This window comes from Lipophrys pholis (assembly GCF_963383615.2).
Source record: "Lipophrys pholis genome assembly, chromosome: 20".
Classification (NCBI taxonomy): domain Eukaryota; kingdom Metazoa; phylum Chordata; class Actinopteri; order Blenniiformes; family Blenniidae; genus Lipophrys; species Lipophrys pholis.
Genome location: NC_137648.1, coordinates 24,594,427 through 24,612,194, shown reverse-complemented (window position 1 = coordinate 24,612,194; position 17,768 = coordinate 24,594,427). Strand labels below are relative to the sequence as shown.

Sequence of the window (17,768 nt, the reverse complement as noted above, 5' to 3'; positions counted from 1 at the left end):
TCCTTTCTCTCTCTCTCTCGTCTCTCTCTTTCTCGTCTCGTCTCCTCTCTCTCTCTCTCGTCTCCTCTCGTCTCGTCCTCTCTCTCTCTCGTCTCCTCTCCTTTCTCTCTCTCGTCTCCTCTCCTCTCTCTCTCTCATCTCTCTCTCGTCTCCTCTCCTCTCGTCTCGTCCTCTCTCTCTCTCGTCTCCTCTCGTCTCCTCTCTCTCCTCTCCTCTCTCTCTCTCTTGTCTCCTCTCCTCTCGTCCTCTCTCTCTCTCGTCTCTCTCTCTCTCGTCTCCTCTCCTTTCTCTCTCTCGTCTCTCTCTCTCTCGTCTCCTCTCCTCTCTCTCTCATCTCTCTCTCGTCTCCTCTCCTCTCGTCTCGTCCTCTCTCTCTCTCGTCTCCTCTCCTCTCCTTTCTCTCTCTCTCTCTCGTCTCTCTCTCTCTCGTCTCCTCTCCTCTCCTCTCGTCTCGTCCTCTCTCTCTCTCCTCTCCTCTCTCTCGTCTCTCTCTCTCGTCTCCTCTCGTCTCCTCTCCTTTCTCTCTCTCTCCTCTCTCTCTCTCTCTCTCATCTCTCTCTCGTCTCCTCTCCTCTCGTCCTCTCTCTCTCTCGTCTCTCTCTCTCTCGTCTCCTCTCCTCTCCTTTCTCTCTCTCTCTCTCTCGTCTCTCTCTCTCTCGTCTCCTCTCCTCTCGTCTCGTCCTCTCTCTCTCTCGTCTCCTCTCCTTTCTCTCTCTCTCGTCTCTCTCTCTCGTCCTCTCTCTCTCTCTCGTCTCCTCTCCTCTCCTTTCTCTCTCTCTCTCGTCTCCTCTCCTCTCCTTTCTCTCTCTCGTCCTCTCTCTCTCTCATCTCCTCTCCTCTCCTCTCCTTTCTCTCTCTCTCTCATCTCCTCTCCTCTCCTTTCTCTCTCTCTCTCGTCTCCTCTCCTCTCCTCTCGTCCTCTCTCTCTCTCTAGTCTCTCTCTCTCTCTCTCTTTAAAAAGAAATGTCATTGTACTTGTTGCAGTGATAATAAAGTTGATTGATCGATTGATTGGTTGATTGTATCACTAGTCATTTGAGGTGAGCAGTCCCTGGTTGATTGTGATCAAGTAGCACATGATCTAGAGGAAGATCACATTAGTGAGTGTTTCACATTAGTGAGTGTTTCACATTAGTGAGTGTTTCACATTAGTGAGTGTTTTACATTAGTGAGAGTTTCACATTAGTGAGTGTTTTACATTAGTGAGAGTTTCACATTAGTGAGTGACCATCTACCTTGATGAAGAAGTGTCTGATGATGAGGTTTATAGGAGGTTCCTGAGGTTTAATCCAGAACCAGTGATGTCAGAAGACACTGAAAAATGGACAAAGTCAGAAACGAGTTTATCTGTGATTGATTTTTGACCCACAAAGTCCTTTTCTTGGACCCTGTGAAGACGACGTCTCCCAGCACCGCTGAAGGAAACTGGTGGCGTCGCATCAGAGAGTGATCCAGTACCAGGCCCAGTACCAGGCCCAGTACCAGGCCCAGTACCAGGCCCAGTACCAGGCCCAGTACCAGGCCCAGGGCGACGTCATCAAATCACAAAGAAATACACACTTCTCCCTCTTCTTCCTCCTTTTCTCCTGCCGTTCTCCCGGCTCTTCCCCTCACGGTCCCTCTCACTATCCATTCCTCCACCCTCGCCACAGATCAGTGGGACCGCAGTACGGGCCGCAGTACGGGCCGCAGTACGGGCCACCCTCCTCCTCCTCCTCCTCCTCCTCCTCCTCCTCCTCTCCTAATATACATGATTCGGCCAATCAAAGTCACGAGAAGCATTTCCACAATCCCTGCACCTCTCCTTCAGTCCACCGCGGTCGCTACAGTATCACAGCGCCCCCTGCAGGGCTCCAGCTCTGCCTGCAGTGTGAGGAAGACCAGTACAGACCTGCCAACCTTGTCAAAATATTCTGAGGACCACTTTTGTTGTGCGGCTTTTTTTTTTTTACTTTTGCAACTCCATTGCTTTGCACGCAGTAATCTCCCCATTCACTGGCTGGGAATTGGTTATAAAACACAATAAAACCTATATTTTTGATGATAATACTTTTAATAAAGTAAATATAGACATTTTGCACTCATCAACAGAAAAGCTAAACATGCCATGTCCTGATCAGGACAGCCTTCCAGTGGAACACTTTCAGAACATGAACATGCTGTTAACAAACCAAAGGAACTACATTATTTAAAAAGAAAAGTATTTAGTTGACCAGGGCAGTGGTGGTAAAACCTGCTGCAGAAGATTTGTTGGCTTCATGTTTAAACTGTATAAATAATCACATTCCTCCTCATATACGGCCGACTCTATCTGCAATGGATATATAGAAAGGCTAACACACACACACACACACACACACACACACACACACACACACACACACACACACACACACACACACACACACACACACACACACACACACACACACACACACACACACACACACACACACACAGAGTTTAGGAACATGAAGAATCCTGAGGAAACAGATCAAATTAAACTTGACACTGGTGACCTCCGACACTGAACTGTGAGTGTGCGCTGGCTGTTGGAACCCTGGAGGAGGGTCAGGGTTCTGGAGGAGGGTCAGGGTTCTGGAGGAGGGTGAGGGTTCTGGAGGAGGGTGGGGATTCTGGAGGAGGGTGAGGGTTCTGGAGGAGGGTGGGGGTTCTGGAGGAGGGTGAGGGTTCTGGAGGAGGGTCAGGGTTCTGGAAGAGGGTGGGGGTTCTGGAGGAGGGTGAGGGTTCTGGAGGAGGGTGGGGGTTCTGGAGGAGGGTGAGGGTTCTGGAGGAGGGTGGGGGTTCTGGAGGAGGGTGAGGGTTCTGGAGGAGGGTCAGGGTTCTGGAAGAGGGTGGGGGTTCTGGAGGAGGGTGAGGGTTCTGGAGGAGGGTCGGGGTTCTGGAGGAGGGTGGGGGTTCTGGAGGGGGGTCAGGGTTCTGGAGGAGGGTGAGGGTTCTGGAGGAGGGTGGGGGTTCTGGAGGAGGGTGAGGGTTCTGGAGGAGGGTCAGGGTTCTGGAAGAGGGTGGGGGTTCTGGAGGAGGGTGAGGGTTCTGGAAGAGGGTCGGGGTTCTGGAAGAGGGTGGGGGTTCTGGAGGAGGGTGGGCGTTCTGGAGGAGGGTGAGGGTTCTGGAGTTGGGTGAGGGTTCTGGAGGAGGGTGAGGGTTCTGGAGGAGGGTGGGGGTTCTGGAGGAGGGTGGGCGTTCTGGAGGAAGGTGAGGGTTCTGGAGGAGGGTGAGGGTTCTGGAAGAGGGTGGGGGTTCTGGAGGAGGGTGGGGGTTCTGGAGGAGGGTGAGGGTTCTGGAGTTGGGTGAGGGTTCTGGAGGAGGGTGAGGGTTCTGGAGGAGGGTGGGGGTTCTGGAGGAAGGGTCGGGGTTCTGGAGGAGGGTGGGGGTTCTGACTGGTAAACAGAAAACCTTTTCTGACCTGTTGTGGAAAGTTTCTTGAATGTCGTTTTACTCTGAAGCTCAATGAACATAGAATTTTATAGAAGTTATTTTTGTGGAGCCTCATCCAAGTAATTGTGTTTAAAAACACACCCTGCTATGTGTTCTCATGGTGGTTGATAATGTGTTCCCGGGAGTTTGGGTAATTGCTTGTGAAGAGTTTGATTTCGAGGATTTCAAACCCTGAGTTTGGGGAAGCTGGGACATGTTTCCTAGATATTGTAGACGTGGGTAGTTTAATTACACGTCCGGTAGCGCAAGGAAGCACAGCCAGGTTTATCGATGTTTTTGAAACACAAGTCATAGACGGAGTTCTATGGTGTTTAGATCTATAGTACATTCGCCATGAGATCATAGAAAGGGTCAATCTGAACGAGTCGATGATTTGACATCATCGACCGACAGGTGGAGAAATCTGTGGTGTGATTCCTGGTTAGAGGAGTGAGGAGGTAACCTTTGTGCATCGGGCGGTGGAGTCGTAATGTTTGTGAGACTCAGATAAATAATAATACTGGTAATAAGTAGAGATGCTCGTGTGGTTCTGGAGTCAGATTGGAGGTTAACGCTGTTGATTTGTTGACCGTTTGATGGTTTTATGTGGACGAGTTGCAAAGTTATTGTGCCGAGAGATGAAATCATTGTGTGTGTGTGTGTGTGTGTGTGTGTGTGTGTGTGTGTGTGTGTGTGTGTGTGTGTGTGTGTGTGTGTGTGTGTGTGTGTGTGTGTGTGTGTGTATCAGTGTTGTAGAAACAGGATTTGTTTCTTAAAGATGGCTGTACTGGTAAACAGGTCTGTGGTTGTAAAATGGCGGCTGTTTCTTAGAGACTTGATGCGATGAGGCACCTGGAGGAAAATGAGGGGTGTGACCTTCCCCCGTCGGAGAACACACGGTTTGGTGTTTTGGGGGAGAACTCCTGAGTGAATGAGACACGAGTTGATGAGAGCCTCCTTCAGGATGGAACCTTCTGAATGAGGACTGTATGACTCAGTGGGACTCGGTGTACCAACCTACCTGGAATTATACGTGTCTTTACTTCCAGATAGCAGCTGATGAGGAGAAATATTAAGAACAATGAATGAACAGAATTGACTTAAGTCCTCAAAGGGGAGGAGCCTTGGTATGAGGAATGATCAGACTGTGACGTAAAGAAATACCAATTTGTTTTACTTTCTTACAGAATGGTAAAAGTTAATTATGTTAATTTAAGATGTTTTGCAGATATGAGACAGTGATGGACCCCTCCAGTGTGAAGAGGGACGCCTTGGCAGCTCTGGATGAGCTCGGCCAGACAAACTGAAGCTTGAAGCTGCTCTGGGGTCGTTATGAAAGGGAGGCACTTTTCAGGGATCACTAGGAATTCTTTACTACATAGAATGGGGCGGGGTGAGGTGAGGTGAGGTGAGGTGAGGTGAGGTGAGGTGAGGTGGTGAGGTCAGGAGGTGAGGTGAGGTGGTGATGTGAGGTGAGCTGGTGAGGTGAGGTGGTGTTGTGAGGTGAGGTGGTGATTTGAGGTGAGGTGCTGAGGTGGTGTGGTGAGGTGTAGAGGTGAGGTGAGGTGGTGATGTGAGGTAGTGATGTGAGGTGAGGTGGTGATGTGAGGTGAGGTGGTGAGGTGAGCTGGTGAGGTGGTGATGTGAGGTGAGGTGGTGATGTGAGGTGAGCTGGTGATTTGAGGTGAGGTGGTGAGGTGAGGTGGTGTGGTGAGGTGAGGTGTAGAGGTGAGGTGAGGTGAGGTGGTGATGTGAGGTGAGCTGGTGAGGTGAGGTGGTGTTGTGAGGTGAGGTGGTGATTTGAGGTGAGGTGGTGAGGTGAGCTGGTGAGGTGGTGATGTGAGGTGAGCTGGTGAGGTGAGATGGTGTTGTGAGGTGAGGTGGTGATTTGAGGTGAGGTGGTGAGGTGGTGATGTGAGGTGAGGTGGTGATGTGAGGTGAGGTGGTGATTTGAGGTGAGGTGGTGAGGTGGTGTGGTGAGGTGTAGAGGTGAGGTGAGGTGGTGATGTGAGGTGGTGATGTGAGGTGAGGTGGTGAGGTGGTGATGTGAGGTGAGGTGAGGTGGTGATGTGAGGGGGTGATGTGAGGTGAGGTGGTGAGGTGGTGATGTGAGGTGGTGAGGTGGTGATGTGAGGTTAGGTGAGGTGGTGATGTGAGGTAGTGTGGTGAGGTGTAGTGAGGTGAGGTGTAGTGAGGTGGTGATGTAAGGTGAGGTGGTGAGGTGGTGATGTGAGGTGGTGAGGTGAGGTGTAGTGAGGTGAGGTGTAATGAGATGGTGAGGTGGTGATGTGAGGTGAGGTGGTGATGTGAGGTGAGCTGGTGATGTGAGGTGAGCTGGTGAGGTGAGGTGGTGTTGTGAGGTGAGGTGGTGATTTGAGGTGACGTGGTGAGGTGAGGTGGTGTGGTGAGGTGTAGAGGTGAGGTGAGGTGAGGTGGTGATGTGAGGTGAGGTGGTGAGGTGAGGTGGTGATGTGAGGTGAGGTGGTGAGGTGGTGATGTGAGGTGAGGTGGTGAGGTGGTGATGTGAGGTGAGGTGGTGATGTGAGGTGAGGTGGTGAGGTGAGGTGGTGATGTGATGTGGTGAGGTGGTGATGTGAGGTGTAGTGAGGTGAGGTGTAGTGAGGTGGTGATGTGAGGTGGTGAGGTGAGGTGGTGAGGTGAGGTGGTGATGTGGTGATGTGAGGTGGTGAGGTGAGGTGGTGAGGTGAGGTGAGGTGGTGATGTGAGGTGGTGATGTGAGGTGGTGATGTGAGGTGAGGTGGGGTGTAGTGAGGTGAGGTGGTGATGTGAGGTGGTGATGTGAGGTGAGGTGGGGTGTAGTGAGGTGAGGTGGTGATGTGAGGTGGTGATGTGAGGTGAGGTGGGGTGTAGTGAGGTGAGGTGAGGTTGTGAGAACTGGATGAAGGTTGGAACATGAACACACAGAAGGGAAGCCGTGGTGACGACCAACACAGTAAACACAAATATTCAGACTCGATGATTTTTTTTAGGCTCAAATTAGATATTTAAATATAAGATTAAACTTTTAAATGGATTGACAAAATATTAAAATGATGGTTCTATAACGTGTTCTGTTGATCTCTGAGGGAGATATGTTGTAATTGAATAAATATTAGAATAAAGCCCAGAGAGTAAATAACTGGTTGCAGTAAAGTTTTGGGAAATTGATTAATATTTGATGAAATTAGCGTTGGATACTTCTCCACAGTAAATGTACGACATGTTGTTGTATTGAGCCACAGATTGTCTCACGTCTCAACGAGACGCAGGTTCATAGCATCAATGAGAGATTTATAACATTTGGATTTTCAAATGAGATTAAAAACTTTTAGAAAGACCAGATTAGATAATAGATCCTTTTTAATTAGAGAACTGATTTTAACACACGGGTATAGATTTGATTGAAGTCGTGAGAAATTAGTTGATAAAATTATGTCAAAGTTTTAACTCTCAGTAGGTTTAATAATAAGAACAAATAGAACATTTAAATACAACTTAAGAAAAGTTATGTAAAAATAGGGACAATTAGAAAGAAGAGCCTGGAATTATTTCATCAAGGACCTGAAGTAAAAGTACAGAGAGAAATATTGGATGAAAAATTAATGACATTAGGAAAATCTTTGAAAAATCTAAAATTAATGATCAACTGTAAAATTCTATCGGGAAAAAAATAGTTGTGGGAATAATGTTAAGATAAATAAAATAAATTCAGTTTGACTGTTTTATCGGCATAATTCTAAGATCAATACTCGGGACAGAACCATTCCTTGTTATTTAAATATTGGAAATTAAAATTATACAAGCATCCGAAAAGTGTTGGTTCCTCTCCTGCTGATTGAAATCCTCACAGTCCCTCAACAGACCACTGTGGTTTGATGAAGGTTCAGGACAGAACGTGGTTCTCTAGAGGTTGATGAAGGTTCAGGACAGAACGTGGTTCTCTAGAGGTTGATGAAGGTTCAGGACAGAACGTGGTTCTCTAGAGGTTGATGAAGGTTCAGGACAGAACGTGGTTCTCTAGAGGTAGATGAAGGTTCAGGACAGAACGAGGTTCTCTAGAGGTTGATGAAGGTTCAGGACAGAACGTGGTTCTCTAGAGGTTGATGAAGGTTCAGGACAGAACGTGGTTCTCTAGAGGTAGATGAAGGTTCAGGACAGAACGTGGTTCTCTGTAGAGGTTGATGAGATTGATGAAGGTTCAGGACAGAACGTGGTTCTCTAGAGGTAGATGAAGGTTCAGGACAGAACGTGGTTCTCTAGAGGTAGATGAAGGTTCAGGACAGAACGTGGTTCTCTGTAGAGGTTGATGAGATTGATGAAGGTTCAGGACAGAACGTGGTTCTCTGCAGAGATTGATGAAGGTTAAGGACAGAACAAGGTTCTCTGCAGAGGTTGATGAAGGTTAAGTACAGAACGTGGTTCTCCGTAGAGATTGATGAAGGTTAAGGACAGAACGTGGTTCTCTAGAGGTTGATGAAGCTTCAGGACAGAACGTGGTTCTCTGTAGAGGTTAATGAAGGTTCAAGACAGAACGTGGTTCTCTGTAGAGGTTGATGAAGGTTCAGGACAGAACGTGGTTCTCTGTAGAGGTTGATGAAGGTTCAGGACAGAACGTGGTTCTCTGTAGAGGTTGATGAAGGTTAATGAAGGTTCAGGAGAGAACGTGGTTCTCTGCAGAGGTTGATGAAGGTTCAGGACAGAACGTGGTTCTCTGTAGAGGTTGATGAAGGTTCAGGACAGAACGTGGTTCTGTGTAGAGGTTGATGAAGGTTCAGGACAGAACGTGGTTCTCTGTAGAGGTTAATGAAGGTTAATGAAGGTTCAGGAGAGAACGTGGTTCTCTGTAGAGGTTGATGGAGGTTCAGGACAGAATGTGGTTCTCTGCAGAGGTTAATGAAGGTTCAGGACAGAACGAGGTTCTCTGTAGAGGTTAATGAAGGTTCAGGACAGAACATGGTTCTCTGTAGAGGTTGATGAAGGTTCAGGACAGAACGAGGTTCTCTGTAGAGGTTGATGAAGGTTCAGGACAGAACGTGGTTCTCTGTAGAGGTTGATGGAGGTTCAGGACAGAATGTGGTTCTCTGCAGAGGTTAATGAAGGTTCAGGACAGAACGAGGTTCTCTGTAGAGGTTAATGAAGGTTCAGGACAGAACATGGTTCTCTGTAGAGGTTGATGAAGGTTCAGGACAGAACGAGGTTCTCTGTAGAGGTTGATGAAGGTTCAGGACAGAACGTGGTTCTCTGTAGAGGTTAATGAAGGTTAATGAAGGTTCAGGACAGAACGTGGTTCTCTGTAGAGGTTGATGAAGGTTCAGGACAGAACGAGGTTCTCTGGAGGTAGATGAAGGTTCAGGACAGAACGTGGTTCTCTAGAGGTTGATGAAGGTTCAGGACAGAACGTGGTTCTCTAGAGGTAGATGAAGGTTCAGGACAGAACGTGGTTCTCTAGAGGTTGATGAAGGTTCAGGACAGAACGTGGTTCTCTGTAGAGGTTGATGAGATTGATGAAGGTTCAGGACAGAACGTGGTTCTCTAGAGGTAGATGAAGGTTCAGGACAGAACGTGGATCTCTAGAGGTAGATGAAGGTTCAGGACAGAACGTGGTTCTCTAGAGGTAGATGAAGGTTCAGGACAGAACGTGGATCTCTAGAGGTAGATGAAGGTTCAGGACAGAACGTGGTTCTCTAGAGGTTGATGAAGGTTCAGGACAGAACGTGGTTCTCTGGAGGTAGATGAAGGTTCAGGACAGAACGTGGTTCTCTAGAGGTAGATGAAGGTTCAGGACAGAACGTGGTTCTCTAGAGGTTGATGAAGGTTCAGGACAGAACGTGGTTCTCTGTAGAGGTTGATGAGATTGATGAAGGTTCAGGACAGAACGTGGTTCTCTGCAGAGATTGATGAAGGTTAAGGACAGAACGAGGTTCTCTGCAGAGGTTGATGAAGGTTAAGTACAGAACGTGGTTCTCCGTAGAGATTGATGAAGGTTAAGGACAGAACGTGGTTCTCTAGAGGTTGATGAAGCTTCAGGACAGAACGTGGTTCTCTGTAGAGGTTAATGAAGGTTCAGGACAGAACGTGGTTCTCTGTAGAGGTTGATGAAGGTTCAGGACAGAACGTGGTTCTCTGTAGAGGTTGATGAAGGTTCAGGACAGAACGTGGTTCTCTGTAGAGGTTGATGAAGGTTAATGAAGGTTCAGGAGAGAACGTGGTTCTCTGCAGAGGTTGATGAAGGTTCAGGACAGAACGTGGTTCTCTGCAGAGGTTGATGAAGGTTAATGAAGGTTCAGGAGAGAACGTGGTTCTCTGCAGAGGTTGATGAAGGTTCAGGACAGAACATGGTTCTCTGTAGAGGTTGATGAAGGTTCAGGACAGAACGTGGTTCTGTGTAGAGGTTGATGAAGGTTCAGGACAGAACGTGGTTCTCTGTAGAGGTTAATGAAGGTTAATGAAGGTTCAGGAGAGAACGTGGTTCTCTGTAGAGGTTGATGGAGGTTCAGGACAGAACGTGGTTCTCTGCAGAGGTTAATGAAGGTTCAGGACAGAACGAGGTTCTCTGTAGAGGTTAATGAAGGTTCAGGACAGAACATGGTTCTCTGTAGAGGTTGATGAAGGTTCAGGACAGAACGAGGTTCTCTGTAGAGGTTGATGAAGGTTCAGGACAGAACGTGGTTCTCTGTAGAGGTTAATGAAGGTTAATGAAGGTTCAGGACAGAACGTGGTTCTCTGTAGAGGTTGATGAAGGTTCAGGACAGAACGAGGTTCTCTGGAGGTAGATGAAGGTTCAGGACAGAACGTGGTTCTCTAGAGGTTGATGAAGGTTCAGGACAGAACGTGGTTCTCTAGAGGTAGATGAAGGTTCAGGACAGAACGTGGTTCTCTAGAGGTTGATGAAGGTTCAGGACAGAACGTGGTTCTCTGTAGAGGTTGATGAGATTGATGAAGGTTCAGGACAGAACGTGGTTCTCTAGAGGTAGATGAAGGTTCAGGACAGAACGTGGATCTCTAGAGGTAGATGAAGGTTCAGGACAGAACGTGGTTCTCTAGAGGTAGATGAAGGTTCAGGACAGAACGTGGATCTCTAGAGGTAGATGAAGGTTCAGGACAGAACGTGGTTCTCTAGAGGTTGATGAAGGTTCAGGACAGAACGTGGTTCTCTGGAGGTAGATGAAGGTTCAGGACAGAACGTGGTTCTCTAGAGGTAGATGAAGGTTCAGGACAGAACGTGGTTCTCTAGAGGTTGATGAAGGTTCAGGACAGAACGTGGTTCTCTGTAGAGGTTGATGAGATTGATGAAGGTTCAGGACAGAACGTGGTTCTCTGCAGAGATTGATGAAGGTTAAGGACAGAACGAGGTTCTCTGCAGAGGTTGATGAAGGTTAAGTACAGAACGTGGTTCTCCGTAGAGATTGATGAAGGTTAAGGACAGAACGTGGTTCTCTAGAGGTTGATGAAGCTTCAGGACAGAACGTGGTTCTCTGTAGAGGTTAATGAAGGTTCAGGACAGAACGTGGTTCTCTGTAGAGGTTGATGAAGGTTCAGGACAGAACGTGGTTCTCTGTAGAGGTTGATGAAGGTTCAGGACAGAACGTGGTTCTCTGCAGAGGTTAATGAAGGTTCAGGACAGAACGAGGTTCTCTGTAGAGGTTAATGAAGGTTCAGGACAGAACATGGTTCTCTGTAGAGGTTGATGAAGGTTCAGGACAGAACGAGGTTCTCTGTAGAGGTTGATGAAGGTTCAGGACAGAACGTGGTTCTCTGTAGAGGTTAATGAAGGTTAATGAAGGTTCAGGACAGAACGTGGTTCTCTGTAGAGGTTGATGAAGGTTCAGGACAGAACGAGGTTCTCTGGAGGTAGATGAAGGTTCAGGACAGAACGTGGTTCTCTAGAGGTTGATGAAGGTTCAGGACAGAACGTGGTTCTCTAGAGGTAGATGAAGGTTCAGGACAGAACGTGGTTCTCTGTAGAGGTTGATGAAGGTTCAGGACAGAACGTGGTTCTCTGTAGAGGTTGATGAGATTGATGAAGGTTCAGGACAGAACGTGGTTCTCTAGAGGTAGATGAAGGTTCAGGACAGAACGTGGATCTCTAGAGGTAGATGAAGGTTCAGGACAGAACGTGGTTCTCTAGAGGTAGATGAAGGTTCAGGACAGAACGTGGATCTCTAGAGGTAGATGAAGGTTCAGGACAGAACGTGGTTCTCTAGAGGTTGATGAAGGTTCAGGACAGAACGTGGTTCTCTGGAGGTAGATGAAGGTTCAGGACAGAACGTGGTTCTCTAGAGGTAGATGAAGGTTCAGGACAGAACGTGGTTCTCTAGAGGTTGATGAAGGTTCAGGACAGAACGTGGTTCTCTGTAGAGGTTGATGAGATTGATGAAGGTTCAGGACAGAACGTGGTTCTCTGCAGAGATTGATGAAGGTTAAGGACAGAACGAGGTTCTCTGCAGAGGTTGATGAAGGTTAAGTACAGAACGTGGTTCTCCGTAGAGATTGATGAAGGTTAAGGACAGAACGTGGTTCTCTAGAGGTTGATGAAGCTTCAGGACAGAACGTGGTTCTCTGTAGAGGTTAATGAAGGTTCAGGACAGAACGTGGTTCTCTGTAGAGGTTGATGAAGGTTCAGGACAGAACGTGGTTCTCTGTAGAGGTTAATGAAGGTTCAGGACAGAACGTGGTTCTCTGTAGAGGTTGATGAAGGTTCAGGACAGAACGTGGTTCTCTGTAGAGGTTGATGAAGGTTCAGGACAGAACGTGGTTCTCTGTAGAGGTTGATGAAGGTTAATGAAGGTTCAGGAGAGAACGTGGTTCTCTGCAGAGGTTGATGAAGGTTCAGGACAGAACGTGGTTCTCTGCAGAGGTTGATGAAGGTTCAGGACAGAACGTGGTTCTCTGTAGAGGTTGATGAAGGTTCAGGACAGAACGTGGTTCTCTGTAGAGGTTAATGAAGGTTAATGAAGGTTCAGGAGAGAACGTGGTTCTCTGTAGAGATTAATGAAGCTTCAGGACAGAACGTGGTTCTCTGTAGAGGTTGATGAAGGTTCAGGACAGAACGTGGTTCTCTGTAGAGGTTAATGAAGGTTCAGGACAGAACATGGTTCTCTGTAGAGGTTGATGAAGGTTCAGGACAGAACGTGGTTCTCTGTAGAGGTTGATGAGAAGCACCACAGATGAGGAATGAGAGGAAGAGAAGAAGACCTCATGAGAGACGATGGTTGTAGAGGAAAGGTCTCACAGGAGACACATGGACACAGGGAAGGACAAGGAGCTGCTCAGTGTGAAACCAGGGATGATTTTATGTGTTTATATCAAATAAAAGGGAAATTGTAAAATATTTGATTAAAATATCCGAGAAAAATAATATTTTCTTTAGTATAAGAGGAGAATGGTGATAGTGAAATAGATAAAAGAACAATTAGGGACATGATTAGAGTTAAAAGGTAATCTGTACAACATGTGATAATAGGACATATGATAATAGGACATTTGATAGTAGGACATATGACATAGGACATATGATAATAGGACATATGATAGTAGGACATTTGATAGTAGGACATATGACATAGGACATATGACAATAGGACATTTGACAATAGGACATATGATAATAGGACATATGACAATAGGACATTTGACAATAGGACATATGACAATAGGACATATGACAATAGGACATATGATAATAGGACATATGACATAGGACATATGACAATAGGACATTTGACAATAGGACATATGACAATAGGACATATGACAATAGGACATATGATAATAGGACATATGATAGTAGGACATTTGATAGTAGGACATATGACATAGGACATATGATAATAGGACATATGATAATAGGACATATGATAATAGGACATTTGATAGTAGGACATATGACAATAGGACATATGATAATAGGACATATGATAATAGGACATTTGATAGTAGGACATATGATAATAGGACATTTGATAATAAAGTGCACAAATAAAACTAGTTAATCTCAGGGAGATTCTAACAATATTAATTCTAAAAACTTAAAAATCCAATGATTTAAGTATTGGTAGTTGGTCCATCATAAATGAAGACGTGTTGGACTGTCTCATGATCTGATGTGAGATGTTAAAGATGGACCAGAAGGAAGACAGATGTTGACAGCGCCACCTACCAACATCAAGTGAAGTACAGCAGCTCAGGAGGAAATGATTTAGGACTTGGCTGTGGATCCTGAAGTGAAAGAACGATGACTCAGCAAGATCTTAGTGACGCTCTGGAAGAAGACGTCTTTGAAGAGCACAGACACTGGGAAGAACAGAGACGTCCTCAAGCCTCTTGTGAACAGCGCCCCCTAGAGGATGAATTTGATAATAAAGAATTTGATGTGTTTGATTAAAAATGATGATAACGAATGTGATGATGATGATGATGATGATGATGATGATGATGATGATGATGATGATGATGATGATGATGATGCAAAAGGGGGCGGTAACATTAAGGGACGTATGTTTGCTTCTTACTTTCTGTGGTCATTTTGTACTTGTTTGTGTCGGAACATAGCATGAGCCAGAAGGGGAACGTCAGATTATTTTAATCTGATTCTTCTGTGTAATCTGCCATTTTAGCTTCACTGTTACAGAGACAAAAGCTTTGCATCCTCCCATGTTTACTCCCTCCATTCTGTACCATGTAGATTCACTGATACTCAAGAACAACAGCCTGTTGACGTGTAAACAAGGAAGTGACAACAAACTGGAGCCTCAGAGAACAGAGAACATTGTGATTGGTGCAGAGTGTAAGACAGGAAGTGGTCACAGAGACGGACGGAGAACCGCCTCCCTGATTCAAAAGTCAATGTTTGGTAGGGGGGGGGCTCTGTATTACTAATAAATAATTCTGTAAATTCGTAACAATCTCAGATCTGTTGTTTCTTAAGACAGGCACAGTTTAGGAACATGCAACACACACACACACACACACACACACACACACACACACACACACACACACACACACACACACACACACACACACACACACACACACACACAGAGTTTACCTTTGTAAGCTGCAGCGAGTGGGGAACGGAGGACGGAGAGGGAGAGGGAGAGGGAGGCAGGAGGAGGGAGGCAGGAGGAGGGGGGCGGAGGCGGAGGGCAGGAGGAGGGGGGCGGAGGAGGGGGGCGGAGGCGGAGGGCAGGAGGAGGGGGGCGGAGGCGGGGGGCGGAGGGCAGGAGGAGGGGGGCGGAGGAGGGGGGCGGAGGCGGAGGGCAGGAGGAGAGGGGCGGAGGAGGGGGGCGGAGGCGGAGGGCAGGAGGAGAGGGGTGGGGTGTGACGCTATCGGTTCGGTAGACTGTTATCCTCTTCTCTCCAGTGATTGGCTGAAACTGCTTCACCGCGCTGCTGCCTCGTGTTGTCAGACATGAGTACTGCACGTTCACCACAGAACTCGTACTTTCGAGTCGTACCAGCGTATTTAGATATCAAATTGCGTACTTGCTAACAAAATGCGTAGAGGTTGGCAGGTTTGATGACATTAGCAGGAATTCAAAACGACACCCGAAGGTAAATATCAACATGCAAATCTGAAAGCATGAGCAGTGAGGTTCAGGAGAAACTCTGTCAGTGAAGCTCAACGTCAACAAGCAGGTGTGTGTACAGAATGTGTTAGCAATTAGGTGACTCTGGACTGACTCTGTCCTGACTCTGTCCTCTGACTCTGTCCTCTGACTCTGTCCTCTGACTCTGTCCTCTGACTCTGGATTGACACTGGACTGACTCTGTCTGAGAGAAAGAGAGAGAGAGAGAGAGAGAGAGAGAGAGAGAGAGAGAGAGAGAGAGAGAGAGAGATGAGTCAAGTCAGTGGGTACGTCTGCAAAGTCCCTCCTATCTCCTTATCTATGGACTTTACCTGAACCCCTGGATGACATCACGGGGTTAAGGAAAGGTGTTAGGAGGCTTCCTAAAGGAGTTAAGGAAAGGTGTTAGGAGGCTTCCTAAAGGAGTTAAGGAAAGGTGTTAGGAGGCTTCCTAAAGGAGTTAAGGAAAGGTGTTAGGAGGCTTCCTAAAGGAGTTAGTGAAAGGTGTTAGGAGGCTTCCTAAAGGAGTTAAGGAAAGGTGTTAGGAGGCTTCCTAAAGGAGTTAGTGAAAGGTGTTAGGAGGCTTCCTAAAGGAGTTAAGGAAAGGTGTTAGGAGGCTTCCTAAAGGAGTTAAGGAAAGGTGTTAGGAGACTTCCTAAAGGAGTTAGTAAAGGTGTTAGGAGGCTTCCTAAAGGAGTTAGTGAAAGGTGTTAGGAGGCTTCCTAAAGGAGTTAGTGAAAGGTGTTAGGAGGCTTCCTAAAGGAGTTAAGGAAAGGTGTTAGGAGGCTTCCTAAAGGAGTTAAGGAAAGGTGTTAGGAGACTTCCTAAAGGAGTTAGTAAAGGTGTTAGGAGGCTTCCTAAAGGAGTTAAGGAAAGGTGTTAGGAGGCTTCCTAAAGGAGTTAAGGAAAGGTGTTAGGAGGCTTCCTAAAGGAGTTAGTAAAGGTGTTTAGGAGGCTTCCTAAAGGAGTTAGTAAAGGTGTTAGGAGGCCTCCTAAAGGAGTTAGTAAAGGTGTTTAGGAGGCTTCCTAAAGGAGTTAGTGAAAGGTGTTTAGGAGGCTTCCTAAAGGAGTTAGTAAAGGTGTTAGGAGGCTTCCTAAAGGAGTTAGTAAAGGAGATCACGGTGGTGAGGCAGTCAGACTTTCCCTTAGTGACGTCATAATAAAGCGACGGCGGCTCTAGTTAGTGACGTCTGCCATGGTGGGGAAAGAACTACAAGTTTCTGAAAATGAACTACAAAAAGTTCCTCTGGGTTCTAGATGATTTCAAGTGGTTCTAGGCAGATTATTACTTTGGTAACTTACATGATCTGCTCCTTTTTCAGTCATCCTGAGTTTCCCTGAACGCTCCGATGAGCGGGTTCCTTTAAATGTTGTCGCCGCAAGGAATTGTGGGGGAACATGAGCTGGTCTCCTTTGGTAAAGGAACCATCAGTGGTTCCTAGGCTAAAGGAGGTTCTAAAGGAAGCATCAGTGGTTCCTAGGCTAAAGGAGGTTCTAAAGGAAGCATCAGTGGTTCCTAGGCTAAAGGAGGTTCTAAAGGAAGCATCAGTGGTTCCTAGGTTAAAGGAGGTTCTAAAGGAAGCATCAGTGGTTCCTAGGCTAAAGGAGGTTCTAAAGGAAGCATCAGTGGTTCCTAGGCTAAAGGAGGTTCTAAAGGAAGCATCAGTGGTTCCTAGGCTAAAGGAGGTTCTAAAGGAGGTTCTAAAGGAAGCATTGAGCCTCCTTTCCTTTGCTTATTGAGAATTCAGACAGTCCTTATCATGGCTGCTACACTAAACACTTCCTGGGTGAAGGAGACGTGGACAGAGGAGACAGGAGGGACAATGAGGACGTACCCTACGTCTTTGTTCATTGACTTATCCTGTCCTCTCTCCCTCTGTGGGTCTGATTAGTGTTGATTTGTCTCACCTGCCTGCCCTTCCCTTGTGTATCTAAGCCCCTCCCCCCTTGTCATGTCACTCCAGTCTTTCTGTTGTGGTTTCTTCTGGACTGTTCTGTGTTTATTGACCTCTGCCTGGATTTTGACCGCCTCCCTCTGGATCACCCCTCTGGATTTGTAAGCCCTGTTTTCTAATAAACTCTGTAATCCTGCCATCTGAGTCTGAGTCTGCTCCTGGGTTCACCTCAGGTCCTGACAAAGAGCGTAAGTGAATTACAGCAGAACTCAGACACACTGAGGGTTTTATCTCTGCTCCCTCTGAGGAGGACGTTGCTCAGCCATGGAGCAGCAGCCAGAGTTACGTGATGCACCTGAATGCATCACCCATGTATTGTCAGTATGAAGCTTGTTAAACATGAAACTCTATCAACTAGCCTCGTTGTTAAGCCGCTGGGTTCAAAGTGTGTGAATAAAGTAGAGGCTGACAGTCCAGACATTACGGAAAGGTCTGGTACGCACCAGACACCTGAACAGAACCGCCGCAAGTTCAGAGACCCGGTGGGACAGCAGCCGCCACCCCGAGGGCCCCCGCCACCAGAGGCACCCCACGACCCGAGGAGGTGAACCAGGAGCACCAGGCAGCAACCCGGGGACCAAGCCCGGCCAAAGGTTGGCCAGAATGAGACTGAGCTCCAGGTGCCAGCGCAGGTCCAGCCTTAGCAAGAGCGACCAGGGGTCAACCCTCACACTCCGGCCCCACCCAGACTCCGCCGGAGCCCAAGCCAGTGTCAGTTTAGGATGGGTCCCCAGCAGGTACTTGTACTCTTCTTTTAGAAAATAAAGCAGTACATATCCTCAGAGCACTTCTCTCCACTGCTGAT

General features: G+C 47.1%; 1 protein-coding gene across 1 annotated transcript in view; it reads right to left on the bottom strand.

Annotated features, from left to right (window-relative positions):
* arhgef4 (Rho guanine nucleotide exchange factor (GEF) 4) overlaps positions 1-17,768 on the bottom strand; it is a gene marked incomplete at both ends in the record, with an annotated part of 88,170 nt that overhangs the window by 59,189 nt on the left and 11,213 nt on the right. The gene's annotated exons all lie outside the window — the stretch shown is intronic.